General features: G+C 33.4%; 1 long non-coding RNA gene across 1 annotated transcript; it reads right to left on the bottom strand.

Moving 5' to 3' along the window:
* Window positions 1–4,131: 4,131 nt before the first annotated feature.
* On the bottom strand, window positions 4,132–5,417 carry LOC111884774 (uncharacterized). Its single transcript, XR_008225004.1, has 3 exons — window positions 4,895–5,417; window positions 4,340–4,424; window positions 4,132–4,256 (listed from the first exon to the last, which is right to left on the bottom strand). It is a non-coding gene; the product is annotated as an uncharacterized LOC111884774 (long non-coding RNA).
* Between the last annotated feature and the right edge of the window lie 502 nt (window positions 5,418–5,919).

Raw genomic sequence — 5,919 nt, 5'->3', positions numbered from 1 at the left:
AATAAACAGGTAGTACATCAACATCAATGGGAAATGAAATCCTCCTTGAGCGGCCTGATGTCGACGCAACAGAGGTAGAACTTCTTTTCCGTTTGTTAGAAGACATTAACGTAAAAGGCAACACTCATGCAGAAGGAGACAGAACAAACAGTGATAGAAAGAAAAAAAAAACTATCTTAAGGAAACAACAATAAGTAGAATAATTCAAAACGCGCACAACATAAATTATTGTATACAAAAACAGGGAAAAACACCCAAAAGGAAAAGGGTAAAAACTTACCTTAGTCAACGCTAAATGCCTTCACTCTTTTGTTGAATAATCCAGGAAGATGATTCAATCCTTAGTTATGAAGCTGATTTGCAATCAAATTTCTATTGGATTGTTATAAATAAATTAAAAAAAAAAATCAGATCCTACTTCTTGACAATATATGCAAGCTAAAAAAAAGATATTCAATTAATTTTAATATCTCATCACCAAAAATCTCAAACAACAAAATTAGGTCTTTGCAAAAAGCCCTTAATATAAAGTGTTATTCAATAACATGCAAAAGGTTTGAATTTGAAAATCAGTGGAAATCTCATCACTTGTGATTCTATTATCTTTCCATTTTGTAAACGATTTGTAATATTTTGATTTTATATAGACTGAAGTTTCAATCAAAACTCTTCATAAATTTCATAAATTCTATTATGAGTAACATCAAAATTCTCTCTTAGGGAATTGACTATTCACTCATGATTTTGACCAAATAAAGTTTGACTAGTCAAACCAAACGATTTTAAAAATTCTTTCAGGTAAGGCCTGGGTCTGGTCGGCATAAGACTCGGTTGTGGTTCCCATTCTACCCTTCAATTGAACGACCAATCTTCTTAGTTTGCTTATGGTGGTGGGGTCCAACATAAGAACAATTTGTTAGCGGGTGTTATTAGTGAAGAGTTGTATGTGCATCTTAAATGGTGGTATGTGGAGAGGATTATACAGTGGCATCATGCAGAATTATTGCTTTTGCCTTTTTTGATTACTTATTGGGTCCTCAACCTATTACATGTTGTGATATTAGTGTTTCTTATAATGCAATCAGTGAAGGATGGAATTGTTAATTCCAATGAAATGGACCATTCTATTTATTCTCTGATTCCATTATACCATTGCAAAAGGTTGGAATTGTAGTTCAGTAGAACCCATAATTTGTTTTTGTTGTTTAGGTTAGTAATTGTTGTTTACTTTAATCTGAAATTAAACCATTTCATCGGCTGGTATTACGAAGTTGTAATTGCTAATTGTTCATATACACTGGAAGACGTTGATATCTTATGGGAGTCGTTAAAGAAGAAATTATGATCATTCCTTTTACTGGTTGAGGAAAACAGCAGGAGATGAAGATCAAAAAGATGTTTAATATTTAGAAAAAAGAAGATGAAGATAAAAAAATGCATGATAAAGGTAGATGAAGATCAAAAGGATGCGTAATATCCAGAAGAAAGAAGATGAAGATAAAAAAATGCATTCGAAACAATCTTATTTTTCTATTCAAACAATGCATTCGAGGATCCAGTAGAAGGAATAAAGATTAAAAAAAAGTGCAATATAAATCTGAGATGGAATGATGAAATACAGTAGATATAGGAACATCCTTACCGGTTGTATTTAGACACAGAGTCCGTAAATGCGATCTTCAACGAAGGGGTTACAGATAGCAAGACGAAGAGAATCAAGGATACGATGAGAACGTAGGGTTTATAGATAGGAAGAGAATGAGAATCAATGATACCATGAGATGGAGGGTAGATTTGGCCATTTCTGGATTGCTGGTCGTAATTTTTTGGGGAAGAAACCGGAATTTGGTTGGTTACAGGAAAAGGGAATCAATGGGTGGGTCGGATTCAGTCGGTAGTTGGATTCGAAAGCATTGATGGGTGGTTCTTTCTGGATTGCTGGTCGTAATTAGGGGTGCAAACGAGCCAAGCTACTCGCGAGCTACTCGGGATCGGCTCGTTAAAAGACCGACTTGAAGCCGGTTTTAAACGAGCCCGAGCCGAGCTCGAGCTTAATATTAAGCTCGTTTATTAAACGAGCTCGAGCTCGAGCCTATGTCACTAAGCTCGATTAGGCTCACGAGCCTAAACGAGCCTTTATATAATATAATTTATTATTATTTTCTTATATTAAAATAAAAACATATTTGGGAAATTATGGATTCCGGGTATTAGTAAACGAGCTTGAGGCGAACTTAAGCTTATTTAGGCACACCAAACGACAAACGAGCCGAGCCCGAGCCCAAGCCGAGCTTGTATAATTCTTGACGAGCTCGAGCCGAGCTCAGTAAAAGAAAGCTCGAATCGAGCCGAGCTCGAGCTCGAGCCTCGTATAACTTAAATGAGCCCGAGCCGAGCCTGACCAGGCTCGGGCTCGGCTCAGCTCGTTTGCACCCCTAGTCGTAATTTTTTGGGGAAGAAACCGGAATTTGGTTGGTTACAGGAGCAGGGGATCAATGGGTGGGTCGGATTCAATCGGTAGTCGGATTCAAAAGCATTGATGGGTGGTTCGGATTTAATCTATTTAGATAGCAGAGGCCAGAAGCCACGACTTTTAATATAGTATATAATATATTATACGGTGAACCACCAAATGATGAACCATTTGCGCTAGCTTGCTTTAAAATTGTAATACTCTTTAAAAGATAAAAAACCTTATACGGATTGACCTGCGAATCCAATTACTAAACCAAACACAACCCGTTTATTTTAGCGGGTCAACAGGTCAAAAAATCTCAGCCCGAACCCGTTTATTTTCGTGTCGATTTTGGTGTCGTATCTTGGGTCGTTCAACAAAATTATTTATCACTTTACCACGACCACCCATCATTACTCTTATATTTGTTATGTTTATGGGCGGCCAAGAACTCATTATTAATAAGAGATCAAGTAATACAATCGACTAATTATTGAAAGGATTTTAAGGTTTTTTTTTGGCGAGTTAACGACCTCGATTAACACCCATGATAATCTACTTTTTAGTTTCTCCAGTTACATAACACTTTATTGCATGTTCGTCAAATAAGTCTTCCATTTGTCATGCTTATCCACTACAAGAAAATTTCTATTTAGCTACGGAAAATTTCGTAGCCAAAACTGAAATTCTGTAGCTAAAGCTGAATAACTACAAAATTTGTTACGCAAAATTTCAATTAGACTCCGTAACTTTATTTCTTGTAGCAAATTGTTTAGCTACGGAATTATAATTCCGTAGCAATTTTGCTATGACGGTTTCTACGACATATATTCCATTGTAAATTGAGTTCCATAGCATTTTCGTAGCAAAATCGATAACAATTTTTCCGTAACAAATTCCGTTGCAATGTTTCCGTAGCAAATTCCGTAGCAACTTTTCCATAGCAAATTCCATAACAATTTTTCCATAACTAATTTCGTAGCAATATTTCCGTAGCAAATTTCGTAGCAACTTTTCCGTAGCAAATTCCATAGCAATTTTTCCGTAACTAATTTTGTAGCAACGTTTCCGTAGCAAATTCCATATCAACTTTTATGTAGCAATTTCCATAGCAATTTTTACATAACTAATTCCGTAGCAAATTCTGTGGCAATTTTTCCATACCATTATTCAATAAATTTTGATTATTCAATTAGACTATTATATCAATTTATAAAAATGCAATTAATATAAAACCACAAGTAAAAGAGTATTTCTATAGAAACTAAAAGAAATATCCAATATATCAAAAGATACATATTTCAAAATCAAAAGTGGCTACTAATTAAATATAAAATATTATTCAATACATAATATTCTATCATTAATTAATAAAAGTTTTAACCTACTCATTCAAAGCTTGTGCAAGTTGTTCAAATTTTGCTTGAACATCCATATTTTTCTGTTGAAACTCCACGTTCTCTTGTTGACCATCCTTATATTTTTCTGTTGAATATCCTCATATTGTCCGTGTTGCATCTCAACTAAGGTAATTTGGTTTGAGACATAAGTCTTTCTTTTTATGATCCTACAATATTTCAATATAACCAGTAAAAACAATAACGAATGATTAAACAAGAAATTTGACCGTTAAATATTATAAATGATGTAAAGCACAAAAAAATTACCTCAAAAGCCTTTTTCAAAAACATATGAATTTTTTTTCGTATTTTTGTCTAGCAGAACCAAATCCCACTGAAATGGCGTTATAAATGGACATCGCCTTTTGCACAACCTCTTCATGTGCTTCTCTCATTGCAACCTATAATGATTTGAGAGACGATTTTATAAAGGCTTGTACATTGGTTTATATAAAAATCAAAGAAAATAATGAATCATACTTACTCAGGTGGCCTTTGTACGATCAAAGATTGACACATAGAGATCACTAGCCAACCCATATGCCCTTTCACACTCTGCTTCTTCAACACTTTGTAAAATGGAAATAGTTTAGTAAAACACAATAAGAATTAAAAAGAAAATTATATAAAACTAACATGCCATGAGAAGGTTATTGTAGGCATTGGTACATTTTACTTGTGCAAAATTTCTTCGAAACCAAGAAACATTAGAAACATCCGTACACATGTAGGAATGGAAAGATTCGTTATGTTTGGTTGGTTTATAGAAATAGAATAAATTTTCTTATGAATTTACAAAAATCTTCCCTTCGTTTTGGATTTTTATCGTGTTTAGTCCAGAATTGAAACCTTTTCCACAAAGGGACCACTTTTGTAGTTAATTGTTTTTGTGTTATATGTGAATATGATGTAGGGTAAAAATTATTGAATTACAAAACATGATAAAAGATTATTAAAACACAAATAAGATTATAATAAAGCATATATAACTCTTTGAAAAAGATGGGACTTGTCTAGATTTTGAAATTCAAATTCTTACGGATAATGATGTATTTGAATCTTGCACATCCAATTTGTAAACAACACCATATTCGAATATGAATAACCGTAGGCTCAAAATCGTCTCCATAACCCTTCTTCGAATATGAGACTACAAAAGAATCACATTTTATCATAATTAAGAATTATATATAAATACATGGTAATGGAAAAACAAGGATATTTTTTAAAAATTGTAATACCAATTCTTCATCTCACCAAGCTTCCCAACTTTCTTCTCCTTTAACGCTAATTTCACCTCTATAGAAGAGCTAATTTGTCCGGTCTCTGAAGTCCTCTACCGTCCTAAAAATGGAAAACAAAAAAAAGTATAAAATATAAAGATGATGTCATAAATTATAAAAAGAAAAAATAAACTCACTTTTGCCACTTGAAACCGGATGGATTGAACAAATAAGGAGCAAAACGCCATGAAATGGCCATAAACCAAGTGCTAACACTTAGAAGAATGTAGCCTACTAAACTACCTGCATTGTATACATATGCAATGTACACCACTAACAATAAAACCATTTCCATTCTGTTTCAATAAATAAATAAATAAAATATTAAAACCATGAGAGAGAGTGTGATTATTCTAGAGAGAGAAAAAAGAGTACCCTTTGACCAAATGACTTCACGAACATGTACACAGTGATCACTGTTAAGTGTTAATTGCATATTAAACCAAAAAAGTTGTTAGCCGTTTAAAAAAAATAATACTATAAATTAATAAAAAAGAGTGTGTAGTCTACCATGGTGCAGAAGTAGAATCTAACGGTTATAAACTAGAACAAAAGCATCCGGAAAAAGTCAAAGAGTTCCCAAAACTTGAACCTTTTCCTTCATAATCCATCTTCATTCCCTGCTACCTTCTAGTTTTTGATGAAGAAGGTGATGGTGATGGTCATGTTGATGGTGATTGGATCAGTTGTTGCATAATGATCTTAATAATTTAAGAAATTAAGAATCCATTGATAGGTCTGGTTTATTTGTTCCACCAAAGTTGTATAGTCTTTTTTCAAA

This window comes from Lactuca sativa, chromosome 7, assembly GCF_002870075.4.
Source record: "Lactuca sativa cultivar Salinas chromosome 7, Lsat_Salinas_v11, whole genome shotgun sequence".
In the NCBI taxonomy this organism is placed as follows: Eukaryota; Viridiplantae; Streptophyta; class Magnoliopsida; order Asterales; family Asteraceae; genus Lactuca; species Lactuca sativa.
Note: the sequence above shows the minus strand (reverse complement) of the source record. Positions and strands in the feature narration are given on the sequence as shown.